This window comes from Pseudorasbora parva, chromosome 12 (genome assembly GCF_024679245.1).
Source record: "Pseudorasbora parva isolate DD20220531a chromosome 12, ASM2467924v1, whole genome shotgun sequence".
NCBI lineage: Eukaryota > Metazoa > Chordata > Actinopteri > Cypriniformes > Gobionidae > Pseudorasbora > Pseudorasbora parva.
In genome coordinates, this window is record NC_090183.1 from 20,339,323 (window position 1) to 20,358,324 (window position 19,002).

The following is a 19,002-nucleotide window of genomic DNA, read 5'->3' on the forward strand; positions in this document are numbered from 1 at the left end:
CAATAGATTCCTTCATATGTTTTATTAGTTTTTCAAGGATGACCTTTTGAACTTATTTGTGGCCAAATAGTCTTTGAACCTTGACCATTCTATACAGACTTTGTGACTACCTATTGTTTCATCAGTAGGTCAAGGAAGATCTTTTTTTACAAAAAAAAAAAAAAAGATTCTGATCCTGGATCCCATGAAGTTGAACTTTCTATTCATATAAATAGATTCCTTCTGATATTTTATTAGTTCTTCAAGGATGACCTTTTGAACTTATTTTTGGCCAAAGAGTCTTTGAACTTGAACATTCCATACAGACTTTATGACTACCTGTTGTTTCATCAGTAGGTAAAGGAAGACATTTTTTGACAAAAAAAATAAAAAGATTCTGACCCTAGATTCCATGAACTTGAACTTCTTTATTCATATAAATACATTCCTTCTGATGTCTTATTAGTTCTTCAAGGATTACCCTTTGAACTTATTTGTGGCCAAATGAATCTTTAAACTTGAACCTTCTTTACAGACTTCTGTCTTTCTGTTTTTTCTTCAGTAAATCAAAGATGAGATTTTTTGACAAAAAAAAAAACAGATTCTGATCCTGGATCCCATGAAGTTGAACTTTCTATTCATATAAATAGATTCCTTCTTATGTTTTATTAGTTCTTCAAGGATTACCATTTGAACTTTTTTGTGGCCAAAGTCTTTGAACTTGAACATTCTATACAGACTTTATGACTACCTGTTGTTTCATCAGTAGGTCAAGGAAGATCTTTTTTTTACAAAAAATAAAACAAGATTCTGACCCTAGATTCCATGAACTTGAGCTCTCTATTCATATAAATACATTCCTTCTGATGTCTTATTAGTTCTTCAAGGATGACCCTTTGAACTTATTTTTGGCCAAAGAGTCTTTGAACTTGAACATTCCATACAGACTTTATGAATACCTGTTGTTTCATCAGTAGGTAAAGGAAGACATTTTTTGACAAAAAAATAAAAAGATTCTGACCCTAGATTCCATGAACTTAAACTTCTTTATTCATATAAATACATTCCTTCTGATGTCTTATTAGTTCTTCAAGGATAACCCTTTGAACTTATTTGTGGCCAAATGAGTCTTTAAACTTGAACCTTCTTTACAGGCTTCTGTCTTTCTGTTTTTTCTTCAGTAAATCAAAGATGAGATTTTTTGACAAAAAAAAAAAAAAACAGATTCTGATCCTGAATCCCATGAAGTTGAACTTTCTATTCATATCAATAGATTCCTTCAGATGTTTTATTCGTTTTTTAAGGATGACCTTTTGAACTTTTTTGTGGCCAAATAGTCTTTGAACTTGACCATTCTATACAGACTTTGTGACTACCTGTTGTTTCATCAGTAGGTCAAGGAAGATCTTTTTTTACAAAAAAAAAAAAAAAAGATTCTGATCCTGGATCCCATGATATGAACTTTCTATTCATATAAATAGATTCCTTCTGATATTTAATAGTTCTTCAAGGATGACCTTTTGAACTTATTTTTGGCCAAAGAGTCTTTGAACTTGAACATTCCATACAGACTTTATGACTACCTGTTGTTTCATCAGTAGGTAAAGGAAGACATTTTTTGACAAAAAAATAAAAAGATTCTGACCCTAGATTCCATGAACTTGAACTTCTTTATTCATATAAATACATTCCTTCTGATGTCTTATTAGTTCTTCAAAGATAACCCTTTGAACTTATTTGTGGCCAAATGAGTCTTTAAACTTGAACCTTCTTTACAGGCTTCTGTCTTTCTGTTTTTTCTTCAGTAAATCAAAGATGAGATTTTTTGACAAAAAAAAAAAAACAGATTCTGATCCTGGATCCCATGAAGTTGAACTTTCTATTCATATCAATAGATTCCTTCAGATGTTTTATTCGTTTTTTAAGAATGACTGTGGCAAGGGGGGCGTGGTTCAGCGAGGTCTGCAGCGGGAGAGAGAGCCGCGGGACAAGCGGTAAGTGAGTGGGTTGGAAGCAGATTAATAACACCTGTCTCTTGTTCTAGTAATGAGCGCGGAGAGGGGATAAAACATCAGTGGAACCGGAGATCGGGAAGAGAGAGAGCCCGGACGGTTGATGCCAAACCCCCCCTCACAGAGACTGAGTAACCGGAAGCCGGAAGTGCCGACCCGGAAGTGATCGAGAGATCGTTGTTTATGAGAATCCACACCGCAGTGTGTGTTGTTGAAGTTTTGAGTTATAATAAAGAGACAAGCATCAACCGTCCAGCCGACCCCCGTGTCCTCTTCCTTCCTCCTTACATCGAACATTGTTACAATGACCTTTTGAACTTTTTTGTGGCCAAATAGTCTTTGAACTTGACCATTCTATACAGACTTTGTGACTACCTGTTGTTTCATCAGTAGGTCAAGGAAGATCTTTTTTTCCAAAAAAAAAAAAAAAAAAGATTCTGATCCTGGATCCCATGAAGTTGAACTTTCTATTCATATAAATAGATTCCTTCTGATATTTTATTAGTTCTTCAAGGATGACCTTTTGAACTTATTTTTGGCCAAAGAGTCTTTGAACTTGAACATTCCATACAGACTTTATGACTACCTGTTGTTTCATCAGTAGGTAAAGGAAGACATTTTTTGACAAAAAAATAAAAAGATTCTGACCCTAGATTCCATGAACTTGAACTTCTTTATTCATATAAATACATTCCTTCTGATGTCTTATTAGTTCTTCAAGGATAACCCTTTGAACTTATTTGTGGCCAAATGAGTCTTTAAAATTGTACCTTCTTTACAGACTTCTGTCTTTCTGTTTTTTCTTCAGTAAATCAAAGATGAGATTTTTTGACAAAAAAAAAAACAGATTCTGATCCTGGATCCCATGAAGATGAACTTTCTATTCATATCAATAGATTCCTTCAGATGTTTTATTAGTTTTTCAAGGATGACCTTTTGAACTTATTTGTGGCCAAATAGTCTTTGAACTTGACCATTCTATACAGACTTTGTGACTACCTGTTGTTTCATCAGTAGGTCAAGGAAGACATTTTTTGACAAAAAAAAAAAAAAAAAAGATTCTGATCCTAGATTCCATGCACTTGAACTTTCTATTCATATAAATAGAAATCCTTCTGATGTTTTATTAGTTCTTCGAGGATGACCCTTTGAACTTATTTGTGGCCAATGAGTCTTTAAACTTGGACCTTCTTTACAGAATTCTGTCTTTCTGTTTTTTCTTCAGTAGATCAAAGATGAGATTTTTTGACAAAAAAAAAAAAAGATTCTGATCCTGGATCCCATGAAGTTGAACTTTCTATTCATATAAATAGATTCCTTCTGATGTTTTATTAGTTCTTCAAGGATGACCTTTTGAACTTATTTGTGGCCAAAGAGTCTTTGAACTTGAACATTCTATACAGACATTATGACCACCTGTTGTTTCATCAGTAGGTAAAGGAAGACATTTTTTGACAAAAAAAAAAAAAGATTCTGACCCTAGATTCCATGATCTTGAACTTCTTTATTCCTATAAACAGATTCCTTCTGATGTCTTATTAGTTCTTCAAGGATGACCCTTTGAACTTATTTGTGGCCAAATGAGTCTTTAAACTTGAACCTTCTTTACAGACTTCTGTCTTTCTGTTTTTTCTTCAGTAAATCAAAGATGAGATTTTTTGACAAAACAAAAAAAGATTCTGATCCTGGATCCCATGAAGTTGAACTTTCTATTCATATCAATAGATTCCTTCAGATGTTTTATTAGTTTTTTCAAGGATGACCTTTTGAACTTATTTGTGGCCAAATAGTCTTTGAACTTGACCATTCTATACAGACTTTGTGACTACCTGTTGTTTCATCAGTAGGTCAAGGAAGACATTTTTTGACAAAAAAAAAAAAAAATATAGATTCTGACCCTAGATTCCATGCACTTGAACTTTCTATTCATATAAATAGAAATCCTTCTGATGTTTTATTAGTTCTTCGAGGATGACCCTTTGAACTTATTTGTGGCCAATGAGTCTTTAAACTTGGACCTTCTTTACAGAATTCTGTCTTTCTGTTTTTTCTTCAGTAGATCAAAGATGAGATTTTTTGACAAAAAAAAAAAAAGATTCTAAACCTGGATCCCATGAAGTTGAACTTTCTATTCATATAAATAGATTCCTTCTGATGTTTTATTAGGTCTTCAAGGATGACCTTTTGAACTTATTTGTGGCCAAAGAGTCTTTGAACTTGAACATTCTATACAGATATTATGACCACCTGTTGTTTCATCAGTAGGTAAAGGAAGACATTTTTTGACAACAAAAAAAAAAAGATTCTGACCCTAGATTCCATGAACTTGAACTTCTTTATTCATATAAATAGATTCCTTCTGATGTCTTATTAGTTCTTCAAGGATGACCCTTTGAACTTATTTGTGGCCAAATGAGTCTTTAAACTTGAACCTTCTTTACAGAATTCTGTCTTTCTGTTTTTTCTTCAGTAAATCAAAGATGAGATTTTTTGACAAAAAAAAAAAGATTCTGATCCTGGATCCCATGAAGTTGAACTTTCTATTCATATCAATAGATTCCTTCAGATGTTTTATTCGTTTTTCAAGGATGACCTTTTGGACTTTTTTGTGGCCAAATAGTCTTTGAACTTGACCATTCTATACAGACTTTGTGACTACCTGTTGTTTCCTCAGTAGGTCAAGGAAGATCTTTTTTTACAAAAAAAAAAAAAAAAAAGATTCTGATCCTGGATCCCATGAAGTTGAACTTTCTATTCATATAAATAGATTCCTTCTGATATTTTATTAGTTCTTCAAGGATGACCTTTTGAACTTATTTTTGGCCAAAGAGTCTTTGAACTTGAACATTCCATACAGACTTTATGACTACCTGTTGTTTCATCAGTAGGTAAAGGAAGACATTTTTTGACAAAAAAATAAAAAGATTCTGACCCTAGATTCCATGAACTTGAACTTCTTTATTCATATAAATACATTCCTTCTGATGTCTTATTAGTTCTTCAAGGATAACCCTTTGAACTTATTTGTGGCCAAATGAGTCTTTAAACTTGGACCTTCTTTACAGAATTCTGTCTTTCTGTTTTTTCTTCAGTAGATCAAAGATGAGATTTTTTGACAAAAAAAAAAAAGAATCTGATCCTGGATCCCATGAAGTTGAACTTTCTATTCATATAAATAGATTCCTTCTGATGTTTTATTAGTTCTTCAAGGATGACCTTTTGAACTTATTTGTGGCCAAAGAGTCTTTGAACTTGAACATTCTATACAGACATTATGACCACCTGTTGTTTCATCAGTAGGTAAAGGAAGACATTTTTTGACAAAAAAAAAAAAAAGATTCTGACCCTAGATTCCATGATCTTGAACTTCTTTATTCATATAAACAGATTCCTTCTGATGTCTTATTAGTTCTTCAAGGATGACCCTTTGAACTTATTTGTGGCCAAATGAGTCTTTAAACTTGAACCTTCTTTACAGACTTCTGTCTTTCTGTTTTTTCTTCAGTAAATCAAAGATGAGATTTTTTGACAAAACAAAAAAAGATTCTGATCCTGGATCCCATGAAGTTGAACTTTCTATTCATATAAATAGATTCCTTCTGATGTTTTATTAGTTCTTCAAGGATGACCTTTTGAACTTATTTGTGGCCAAAGAGTCTTTGAACTTGACCATTCTATACAGACTTTGTGACTACCTGTTGTTTCATCAGTAGGTCAAGGAAGACATTTTTTGACAAAAAAAAAAAAAAAAAGACTCTGACCCTAGATTCCATGCACTTGAACTTTCTATTCATATAAATAGAAATCCTTCTGATGTTTTATTAGTTCTTCGAGGATGACCCTTTGAACTTATTTGTGGCCAATGAGTCTTTAAACTTTGACCTTCTTTACAGAATTCTGTCTTTCTGTTTTTTCTTCAGTAGATCAAAGATGAGATTTTTTGACAAAAAAAAATTCTGATCCTGGATCCCATGAAGTTGAACTTTCTATTCATATAAATAGATTCCTTCTGATGTTTTATTAGTTCTTCAAGGATGACCTTTTGAACTTATTTGTGGCCAAAGAGTCTTTGAACTTGAACATTCTATACAGACATTAGACCACCTGTTGTTTCATCAGTAGGTAAAGGAAGACATTTTTTGACAAAAAAAAAAAAAGATTCTGACCCTAGATTCCATGATCTTGAACTTCTTTATTCATATAAATAGATTCCTTCTGATGTCTTATTAGTTCTTCAAGGATGACCTTTTGAACTTATTTGTGGCCAAATAGTCTTTAAACTTGACCATTCTATACAGACTTTATGACTACCTGTTGTTTCATAAGTAGGTAAAGGAAGACATTTTTTGACAAAAATAAATAAGATCCTGACCCTAGATTCCACGAACTTGAAATTTCTATTCATATAAATAGATTCCTTCTGATGTTTTATTAGTTCTTCAAGGATGACCTTTTGAACATATTTATTGCCAAATAGTCTTTGAACTTGAACATTCTATACAGACTTTATGACTACCTGTTGTTTCATCAGTAGGTAAAGGAAGACATTTTTTGACAAAAAAAATTTAAAAAGATTCTGACCCGATATTCCATGAACTTGAACTTCTTTATTCATATAAATAGATTCCTTCTGATGTCTTATTAGTTCTTCAAGGATGACCCTTTGAACTTATTTGTGGCCTAATGAGTCTTTAAACTTGAATCTTCTTTACAGACTTCTGTCTTTCTGTTTTTTCTTCAGTAAATCAAAGAGGAGATTTTTTGACAAAAAAAAAAAAAATTCTTATCCTGGATCCCATGAAGTTGAACTTTCTATTCATATCAATAGATTCCTTCTGATGTTTTATTAGTTCTTCAAGGATGACCTTTTGAACTTATTTGTGGCCAAATAGTCTTTGAACTTGACCATTCTATACAGACTTTGTGACTACCTGTTGTTTCATCAGTAGGTCAAGGAAGACATTTTTTGACAAAAAAAAAAAAAAAAGATTCTGACCCTAGATTCCATGCACTTGAACTTTCTATTCATATAAATAGAAATCCTTCTGATGTTTTATTAGTTCTTCGAGGATGACCCTTTGAACTTATTTGTGGCCAATGAGTCTTTAAACTTTGACCTTCTTTACAGAATTCTGTCTTTCTGTTTTTTCTTCAGTAGATCAAAGATGAGATTTTTTGACAAAAAAAAAAAAAAAATTCTGATCCTGGATCCCATGAAGTTGAACTTTCTATTCATATAAATAGATTCCTTCTGATGTTTTATTAGTTCTTCAAGGATGACCTTTTGAACTTATTTGTGGCCAAAGAGTCTTTGAACTTGAACATTCTATACAGACATTAGACCACCTGTTGTTTCATCAGTAGGTAAAGGAAGACATTTTTTGACAAAAAAAAAAAAAGATTCTGACCCTAGATTCCATGATCTTGAACTTCTTTATTCATATAAATAGATTCCTTCTGATGTCTTATTAGTTCTTCAAGGATGACCTTTTGAACTTATTTGTGGCCAAATAGTCTTTAAACTTGACCATTCTATACAGACTTTATGACTACCTGTTGTTTCATAAGTAGGTAAAGGAAGACATTTTTTGACAAAAATAAATAAGATCCTGACCCTAGATTCCACGAACTTGAAATTTCTATTCATATAAATAGATTCCTTCTGATGTTTTATTAGTTCTTCAAGGATGACCTTTTGAACATATTTATTGCCAAATAGTCTTTGAACTTGAACATTCTATACAGACTTTATGACTACCTGTTGTTTCATCAGTAGGTAAAGGAAGACATTTTTTGACAAAAAAAAAATAAAAAGATTCTGACCCGATATTCCATGAACTTGAACTTCTTTATTCATATAAATAGATTCCTTCTGATGTCTTATTAGTTCTTCAAGGATGACCCTTTGAACTTATTTGTGGCCTAATGAGTCTTTAAACTTGAATCTTCTTTACAGACTTCTGTCTTTCTGTTTTTTCTTCAGTAAATCAAAGAGGAGATTTTTTGACAAAAAAAAAAAAAAAATTCTTATCCTGGATCCCATGAAGTTGAACTTTCTATTCATATCAATAGATTCCTTCTGATGTTTTATTAGTTCTTCAAGGATGACCTTTTGAACTTATTTGTGGCCAAATAGTCTTTGAACTTGACCATTCTATACAGACTTTATGACTACCTGTTGTTTCATCAGTAGGTAATGGAAGACATTTTTTGACAAAAAATAAATAAAAAGAATCTGACCCAAGATTCCATGAACTTGAACTTTCTATTCATATAAATAAATTCCTTGAGATGTTTTATAGTTCTTCAAGGATGACCTTTTGAACTTATTTGTGGCCAAATAGTCTTTAAACTTGACCATTCTATAAAGACTTTATCACTACCTGTTGTTTCATCAGTAGGTAAAGGAAGACATTTTTTGACAAAAAAAAATAAAAAGATTCTGACCCGATATTCCATGAACTTGAACTTCTTTATTCATATAAATAGATTCCTTCTGATGTCTTATTAGTTCTTCAAGGATGACCCTTTGAACTTATTTGTGGCCTAATGAGTCTATAAACTTGAATCTTCTTTACAGACTTCTGTCTTTCTGTTTTTTCTTCAGTAAATCAAAGAGGAGATTTTTTGACAAAAAAAAAAATAAATTCTTATCCTGGATCCCATGAAGTTGAACTTTCTATTCATATAAATAGATTCCTTCTGATGTTTTATTAGTTCTTCAAGGATGACCTTTTGAACTTATTTGTGGCCAAATAGTCTTTGAACTTGACCATTCTATACAGACTTTTTGACTACCTGTTGTTTCATCAGTAGGTAATGGAAGACATTTTTTTACAAAAAATAAATAAAAAGAATCTGACCCAAGATTCCATGAACTTGAACTTTCTATTCATATAAATAAATTCCTTGAGATGTTTTATAGTTCTTCAAGGATGACCTTTTGAACTTATTTGTGGCCAAATAGTCTTTAAACTTGACCATTCTATACAGACTTTATGACTACCTGTTGTTTCATCAGTAGGTCAAGGAAGATCTTTTTTTTACAAAAAAATAAAATAAGATTCTGACCCTAGATTCCATGAACTTGAACTTTCTATGGATATAAATAGATTCCTTGTGATGCTTTATTAGTTCTTCAAGGATGACCTTTTGAACTTATTTGTGGCCAAATAGTCTTTGAAGTTGAACATTTTATACAGACTTTATGACTACCTGTTTTTTCTTCAGTAGATCAAGGATGAGATTTTTTGACAAAAAAAAGATTATGACCCTGAATCCCATGAACTTGAACTTTCTCTGCATATAAACAGATTCCTTCTCATGCAGTGGTTCAAGGATGTCCCTTTGAACTTATTTTTGGCCAAACAGTCGTTGAACTTGAACCTTCTTTACAGACTTATGTCTTTCTCTTGTTTCTTCAGTAGATCAAGGATGAGATTTTTTGACAAAAAAACAAAACAAAAAAGATTCTGACCCTGGATCCCATGAACTTGAACATTCTATGTATATAAAAATATTCCTTCTGATGCAGTGGTTCAAAGATGACCTTTTGAACTTATTTGTGGACAAATAGTCTTTGAACTTGCATATTTGAACTTGGGATGAAACATCAGAGGGAATATATTATTATATATAGAAAGTTCAAGTTCAAAGACTATTTGGCCACAAATAAGTTTAAAAGGTCATCCTTGAACCAGTGCATCAGAAGGAATCTATATATATGTATAGAAAGTTCAAGTTCATGGAATCCAGGGGACGAACATTATTTCAAAAAGTCATATTTGAACTTGTGAGGAAGCATCAGAAGGAATATTTTAGTATATATAGAATGTTCAAGTTCAAAGACTCTTTGGCCAAGAATAAGATCAAAAGTTCATCCTTAAATTACTAATTCCATCAGAGGGAATCTATTTATATGTATAGAAAGTTCAAGTTCATAGGATCCAGGGTCAGATTTTTTATGTCAAAAAATGTCATCCTTGAACTACTGATAAAACTACAGGAGTCATAAAGTCTGTATAGAAGGTTCAAGTTCAAAGAGTATTTGGCCACAAATAAGTTCAAAAGGTCATCCTTAAAGCACTGATGAAGCATCAAAAGGAATCTATTTATATGTATAGAAAGTTCAATTTCATGGAATCCAGGGTTAGAACATTTTTCCAAAAGTCATATTTGAACTTGGAATGAAACATCAGACGGAATATATTATTATATATAGAAAGTTCAAGTTCAAAGACTATTTGGCCACAAATAAGTTTAAAACTCATCCTTTAGCCAGTGCATCAGAAGGAATCTATTTATATGTATAGAAAGTTCAAGTTCATGGAATCCAAGGGAATCTACATTATTTCAAAAAGTCATATTTGAACTTGTGATGAAGCATCAGAAGGAATATATTAGTATATATAGAAAGTTCAAGTTCAAAGACTATTTGGCCAAGAATTAGAACAAAAGTTCATCCTTGAAGAACTAATAAAACATCCGAAGGAATCTATTTATATGTATAGAAATTCAAGTTCATGGAATCTAGGGGCAGAATTTTATTTTCAAAATTCATATTTGAACTTCTGAAAAAACCTCCAAAAGCCTATACGTTTGAATTTAAATGTAAAGTTGAAAGACTCTTTGTCCAAAAATATATTCAAAAAGTCATACTTGAACTAAAGATGAAACCGCAGCAGAAATGTGCTAGTATGCATAGAACGTTCCAGTTATAGGATCTAGGGTCAGACATTTTTTTTGTTGTTGTCAAAAACTAATCCTTGAACTACTGATAAAACAACAGCAAGTCATAAGTCTGTATAGAAGGTTCAAGTTCAAAGACTTTTTGGCCACAAATAAGTTTAAATGGTCATACTTGAACCAGTGCATCAGAAGGAATCTATTTACATGTATAGAAAGTTCAAGTTCAAAGACTATTTGGCCACAAATAAGTTTAAAAGGTCATCCTTGAACCAGTGCATCAGAAGGAATCTATATATATATGTATAGAAAGTTCAAGTTCATGGAATCCAGGGGAAGAACATTATTTCAAAAAGTCATATTTGAACTTGGGATGAAACATCAGAAGGAATATATTAGTATATATAGAATGGTCAAGTTCAAAGACTCTTTGGTCAAGAATAAGATCAAAAGGACATCCTTGAAGAACTAATTCCATCAGAGGTAATCTATTTATGAGTATAGAAAGTTCAAGTTCATAGGATCCAGGGTCAGATTTTTTTTTTTTTTTGTCAAAAAATGTCATCCTTGAACTACTGATAAAACAACAGGAGTCATAAAGTCTGTATAGAAGGTTCAAGTTCAAAGAATATTTGGCCAAGAATAAGATCAAAAGGTCATCCTTGAAGTACTAATTCCATCACAGGGATTCTATTTATATGTATAGAAAGTTCAAGTTCATAGGATCCAGGGTCAGATTTTTTTTTGTCAAAAAATGTCATCCTTGAACTGCTGATGAAACAACAGGAGTCATAAAGTCTGTATAGAAGGTTCAAGTTCAAAGAATATTTGGCCAGAAATAATTTCAAAAGGTCATCCTTAAAGCACTGATGTAGCATCAAAAGGAATCTATTTATATGTATAGAAAGTTCAAGTTCATGGAATCCAGGGTCAGAATATTTTTCCAAAAGTCATATTTGAACTTGGGATGAAACATCAGAAGGAATACATTAGTATATATTGAAAGTTCAAGTTCAAAGGCTATTGGCCACAAAATACGTTTAAAAGTCATCCTTTAACCAGTGCATCAGAAGGAATCAATTTATATATATAGAAAGTTCAAGTTCATGGAATCCAGGGGGAGAACATTATTTCAAAAAGTCATATTTGAACTTGTGATGAAGCATCAGAAGGAATATATTAGTATATATAGAATGTTCAAGTTCAAAGACTCTTTGGCCAAGAATGAGATCAAAATTCATCTTTGAAGTACTAATTACATCAGAGGGAATCTATTTATATGTATAGAAAGTTCAAGTTCTTGGGATCCAGGGTCAGATTTTTTTCTGTCAAAGAATGACATCCTTGAACTACTGATAAAATAACAGGAGTCATAAAGTCTGTATAGAAGATTCAAGTTCAAACACTCTTTGGCCAAAAATAAGTTCAAAGGTCATCCTTAGAGCACTGATGAAGCATCAGAAGGAATCTATTTATATGTATAGAATGTTCAAGTTCATGGAATCCAGGGTCAGAACATTTTTCCAAAAGTCATATTTGAATTTGGAATGAAACATCAGAAGGAATATATTAGTATATATAGAAAGTTCAAGTTCAAAGACTATTTGGCCACAAATAAGTTTAAAAGGTCATCCTTGAACCAGTGCATCAGAAGGAATCTATGTATATGCATACAAAGTTCAAGTTCATAGGATCCAGGGGGAGAACATTATTTCAAAAAGTCATATTTGAACTTGTGATGAAACATCAGAAGGAATATATTAGTATATATAGAATGTTCAAGTTCAAAGACTCTTTGGCCAAGAATAAGATCAAAAGGTCATCCTTGAAGTACTAATTCCATCAGAGGGAATCTATTTATATGTATAGAAAGTTCAAGTTCATAGGATCCAGGGTCAGATTTTTTTTTTTTTTGTCAAAAAAATGTCGTCCTTGAACTACTGATAAACAACAGGAGTCATAAAGTCTGTATAGGAGGTTCAAGTTTAAAGAATATTTGGCCAAGAATAAGAACGAAAGTTCATCCTTGAAGAACTAATAAAATATCAGAAGGAATCTATTTTTATGTATTCAAGTTCATGCAATCTAGGGGGAGAAAAAATATTCAAAAAGTCATATTTGAACTTCTGATAAAACATCTGAAAGCCTATATGTGTGAATTTAAATGTAAAATTCAATCACTTCGTTGGCCAAAAATAAATTCAACAGGTCTTCCTTGAAGTACTAACCAGTATATGATTCTTTTAATTTGTATAGATTGGTCGAGCTCATTGATTCCATGGTAAGATTTTTTTTTCTTTGTTCAAAACGTCATATTTGAACTTTGAGGTCTGTAAATATAAAAAGTTTAATATTTAGGATTCCTTTTTCCAGAATTGTGTTTAATAGGTCAAAAACTGTCTACATTCATTTTTAATAATACATAACAAATACATCAAATTCTGTTTGTAAAATTTTTAAGGATTCTTATGGCAATCCTCTCTGGGCACGCCCGTTCTTGTCTGATCTCGGAAGTTCAGCAGGGTCTTCCGCAGGGTCTCTTTCCTTGGATGGGAAACCTCCATTTATCATTTAAGTTATCTAAGTCATCTAAGTTCAAAAGCACTTATCTATTTAATACAGCACGAGTTCTTGTAAAACCAGCTTTTGGATGCATTGAAAACCCACTGAAGAGATCTTCAATGTAAAAGAGTCTTAAATGCAATGCAATGCAAAAGCACTAAACTCGTCATTGCACAGAGAATTATTATATGAAAAAAGCGATAACCATCTTCAAGAGGTCAAGAGGCATTTATTTGTCATTTGCATAGTTAACACAAGGGAAAACTGGGCATTGAAATCTTTTTTCGTATGCAATGCAATGCAAAGCACTAATTTTTTCAATGCACAATTTTTTTGTATATATGCATGCAAGTCTTCAATGCACAAGTTTTTTCGTATGCAATGCAAAACCACTAATCTTTTCATTACACTCTGAATACTTATATGCAATGCAAAAGTGCTAATATCTTGAATGGGCAACGAGTTATTTTATGCAATGCAAAGCAAAAGCACTATCTCTTCGTTTTTGCATGCTAATTCAAAAGCTTTAATCTCCTTAGTTTTTTTTCGTAGAACAAGTTTTTTCATAAAACAAGTTTTGTTCGTATGCAATGCAAAAGCACTAATCTCCCCCTGCACATGTTTTCTTTGTATGCAATGCAAACGCACTAATCTCCCCACTACGCAAGGTTTTTCGTATGCAATGCATTGCAAAAGCGCTTATATCTTCAATGCATGATGAGTTCAATGCAATGCAAAAGCACTAATCTCCACAGTGCACAAGTATTTTTGTATGCAGTGCAAAGCACTAATCTCCCCACTACACAAGGTTTTTCGTATGCAATGTACGAAAAGCGCTAATATCTTCAATGCAAGACGAGTCCAATGCAATGCAAAAGCACTAATTTCTTCATTGCACAAGTTTTTTCGTTAGCAATGCAAACGAACTAATCTCTTAATGCACAGTGAGATCTTATATGCAATGTAATGCAATGTAAAGTTTTTTGTATTGCATGCATGCCAAAGTCTTCAAGCCGCAATTTTTTTCGTATGCAATGCAAAAGCACTACTCTCCCCAGTGCACAAGTTTTTTCGTATGCAATGCAATTGCAAAAGCGCTAATATCTTCAATGCATGACGAGTTAAATGCAATGCAAAATCACTAATCTCCCCAGTGCACAAGCTTTTTCGCATGCATTGCAATGCAAAAGCACTCATTTTTTCAATGCACAAAGTTTTTGTATGCATGCATGCAGTCTTCAGTGCACAAGTTTATTCGTATGTAATGCAAAAGCACTAATCTTTTCATTACACCCTGAATTCTTTTATATGCAATGCAATGCAAAAGCGCTAATATCTTCAATGCGCAACGAGTTCTAGCAATGCAAAAGCACTAATCTCTTCTTTGCTTAACTTTTTTCGTTAGCAATGCAAACGAACTAATCTCTTTAATGCACAGTGAGATCTTATATGCAATGTAATGCATTGTAAAGTTTTTTGTATTGCATGCATGCAAAAAACTTTAAGGCGCAAGTTTTTTCGTATGCAATACAATGCAATGCAAAAGCGAAAATATCTTAAATGCACGAGTTCTATGCAATGCAAAAGCACGATCTCTTCGATGCACAGATTTTTGGTATGCAATGCAAAAGCACTAATATTTAATTGCACAGCAAATTCTTATATGCAATGCAATGCAATGTAAAGTTTTATGTATTGCATGCATGCCAAAGTCTTCAAGCCGCAAGTTTTTTCGTATGCAATGCAAAAGCGCTAATATCTTCAATGCATAACGAGTTCTAGCAATGCAAAAGCACTAATCTCTTCATTGCACAAGTTTTTTCGTATGCATTGCAAAAATGCATAACGAGTTCTAGCAATGCAAAAGCACTATCTCTTCATTGCACAAGTTTTTTCGTTAGCAATGCAAACGAACTAATCTCTTTAATGCACAAGCGCTAATATCTTCAATGCATGACGAGTTAAATGCAATGCAAAAGCACTAATCTACCCAGTGCACAAGTTTTTTCACATGCAAGGCAATGCAAAAGCACTACTCTCCCCAGTGCACAAGCTTTTTCGCATGCATTGCAATGCAAAACCACTCATTTTTTCAATGCACAAACAAAGTTTTTGTATGCATGCATGCAGTCTTCAGTGCACAAGTTTATTCGTATGTAATGCAAAAGCACTAATCTTTTCATTACACCCTGAAATCTTTTATATGCAATGCAATGCAAAAGCGCTAATATCTTCAATGCATAACGAGTTCTAGCAATGCAAAAGCACTAATCTCTTCATTGCACGAGTTTTTTCGTATGCATTGCAAAAATGCATAACGAGTTCTAGCAATGTAAAAGCACTATCTCTTCATTGCACAAGTTTTTTCGCTAGCAATGCAAACGAACTAATCTCTTTAATGCACAGTGAGATCTTATATGCAATGTAATGCAATGTAAAGTTTTTTTGTACATGCAAAATACTTTAAGCCGCAAGTTTTTTCGTATGCAATTCAAAGCAAAAGAACTATCTCTTCGATGTACAGCAAGTTATTGGAGGCAATGCAATGCAATGCAAAAGCACTCATTTTTTCAATGCACAAACAAAGTTTTTGTATGCATGCATGCAGTCTTCAGTGCACAAGTTTATTCGTATGTAATGCAAAAGCACAAATCTTTTCATTACACCCTGAATTCTTTTATATGCAATGCAATGCAAAAGCGCTAATATCTTCAATGCGCAACGAGTTATTTTATGCAATGCAATCTCTTTGATGCACAGCAAGTTTTTGTAACCAATGCAATGCAAAACACTAAACTCCTTATTGCAAATTTTTTTTCGTATGCAATGCAATGCAAAAGCGCTAATATCTTCAATGCATAACGAGTTCTAGCAATGCAAAAGCACTAATCTCTTCATTGCACAAGTTTTTTCGTATGCATTGCAAAAATGCATAACGAGTTCTAGCAATGCAAAAGCACTATCTCTTCATTGCACAAGTTTTTTCGCTAGCAATGCAAACGAACTAATCTCTTTAATGCACAGTGAGATCTTATATGCAATGTAATGCAATGTAAAGTTTTTTTGTACATGCAAAATACTTTAAGCCGCAAGTTTTTTCGTATGCAATTCAAAGCAAAAGAACTATCTCTTCGATGTACAGCAAGTTATTGGAGGCAATGCAATGCAATGCAATGCAAAAGCACTCATTTTTTCAATGCACAAACAAAGTTTTTGTATGCATGCATGCAGTCTTCAGTGCACAAGTTTATTCGTATGTAATGCAAAAGCACTAATCTTTTCATTACACCCTGAATTCTTTTATATGCAATGCAATGCAAAAGCGCTAATATCTTCAATGCGCAACGAGTTATTTTATGCAATGCAATCTCTTTGATGCACAGCAAGTTTTTGTAACCAATGCAATGCAAAACACTTAACTCCTTATTGCAAATTTTTTTTCGTATGCAATGCAATGCAAAAGCGCTAATATCTTCAATGCATAACGAGTTCTAGCAATGCAAAAGCACTAATCTCTTCATTGCACAAGTTTTTTCGTATGCATTGCAAAAATGCATAACGAGTTCTAGCAATGCAAAAGCACTATCTCTTCATTGCACAAGTTTTTTCGCTAGCAATGCAAACGAACTAATCTCTTTAATGCACAGTGAGATCTTATATGCAATGTAATGCAATGTAAAGTTTTTTTGTACATGCAAAATACTTTAAGCCGCAAGTTTTTTCGTATGCAATTCAAAGCAAAAGAACTATCTCTTCGATGTACAGCAAGTTATTGGAGGCAATGCAATGCAATGCAATGCAAAAGCACTCATTTTTTCAATGCACAAACAAAGTTTTTGTATGCATGCATGCAGTCTTCAGTGCACAAGTTTATTCGTATGTAATGCAAAAGCACAAATCTTTTCATTACACCCTGAATTCTTTTATATGCAATGCAATGCAAAAGTGCTAATATCTTCAATGCGCAACGAGTTATTTTATGCAATGCAATCTCATCGATGCACAGCAAGTTTTTGTAACCAATCCAATGCAAAACACTAAACTCCTTATTGCAAATTTTTTTCGTATGCAATGCAATGCAAAAGCGCTAATATCTTCAATGCATAACGAGTTCTAGCAATGCAAAAGCACTAATCTCTTCATTGCACAAGTTTTTTCGTATGCATTGCAAAAATGCATAACGAGTTCTAGCAATGCAAAAGCACAATCTCTTCATTGCACAAGTTTTTTCGTTAGCAATGCAAACGAACTAATCTCTTTAATGCACAGTGAGATCTTATATGCAATGTAATGCAATGTAAAGTTTTTTTGTACATGCAAAAGACTTTAGCCGCAAGTTTTTTCGTATGCAATTCAAAGCAAAAGAACTATCTCTTCGATGTACAGCAAGTTATTGGAGGCAATGCAATGCAATGCAATGCAAAAGCACTCATTTTTTCAATGCACAAACAAAGTTTTTGTATGCATGCATGCAGTCTTCAGTGCACAAGTTTATTCGTATGTAATGCAAAAGCACTAATCTTTTCATTACACCCTGAATTCTTTTATATGCAATGCAATGCAAAAGCGCTAATATCTTCAATGCGCAACGAGTTATTTTATGCAATGCAATCTCATCGATGCACAGCAAGTTTTTGTAACCAATCCAATGCAAAACACTAAACTCCTTATTGCAAATTTTTTTCGTATGCAATGCAATGCAAAAGCGCTAATATCTTCAATGCATAACGAGTTCTAGCAATGCAAAAGCACTAATCTCTTCATTGCACAAGTTTTTTCGTATGCATTGTCAAAATGCATAACGAGTTCTAGCAATGCAAAAGCACAATCTCTTCATTGCACAAGTTTTTTCGTTAGCAATGCAGACGAACTAATCTCTTTAATGCACAGTGAGATCTTATATGCAATGTAATGCAATGTAAAGTTTTTTTGTACATGCAAAAGACTTTAGCCGCAAGTTTTTTCGTATGCAATTCAAAGCAAAAGAACTATCTCTTCGATGTACAGCAAGTTATTGGAGGCAATGCAATGCAAAAGCACTCATTTTGTCAACGCACAAAGGGTTTTTGTATATTCATGCATCTAAAAGTCTTCAATCCACGAGTTTTTTCGTAGGCAATGCAAAATCATTATCTCATCTGATGCACAGCAAGTTTTTGTAAGGAATGCAAAAACACTAATCTACTCATTGCACAAGCTTTTTCGTATGCAATGCAATGCAAAAGCACTAATCACGTCATTGCCCGAAATTTTGCCTATGCGATGCAAATCAATGCAAATGCGCTAATATATTCATTCCACAACGACTTATTTCATGCAATGCAATGAAAAAGTACTTATTTCTTAAATGTGCAACGAGTTCTTATTTCAGTGCAATGCAAATGCTCTGATTTCTTCAATGCTTTTTGCATGGGTGCAGGGTTTTTGCAGGGTTTTTTATACAATGCAAAATTCTTCAGTGCACAAGTTTTTTTCGTATGCAATACAAAGCGATGAAATGCAAAAGCCCTAATCTCTTCAATGTACAACGCAATTGATGTGGATTCTGACTAATTCCTATTCCAAAGAAGGTTCAATAAATATATATCCAATAGTTAAATATGGAACATGTTCTGGCTAATGTATTATCTGAATGTACGAGACAGTTACAGTTGGGACTCCCAGACTTCTTCTGATATTTCAGCAGCAGTTCAAGAATGAAATTTTGAAATATAGGCCAACAAAAACTTTCTTCTGGCCAAAGATTCTCTGAACTTGAACTTTC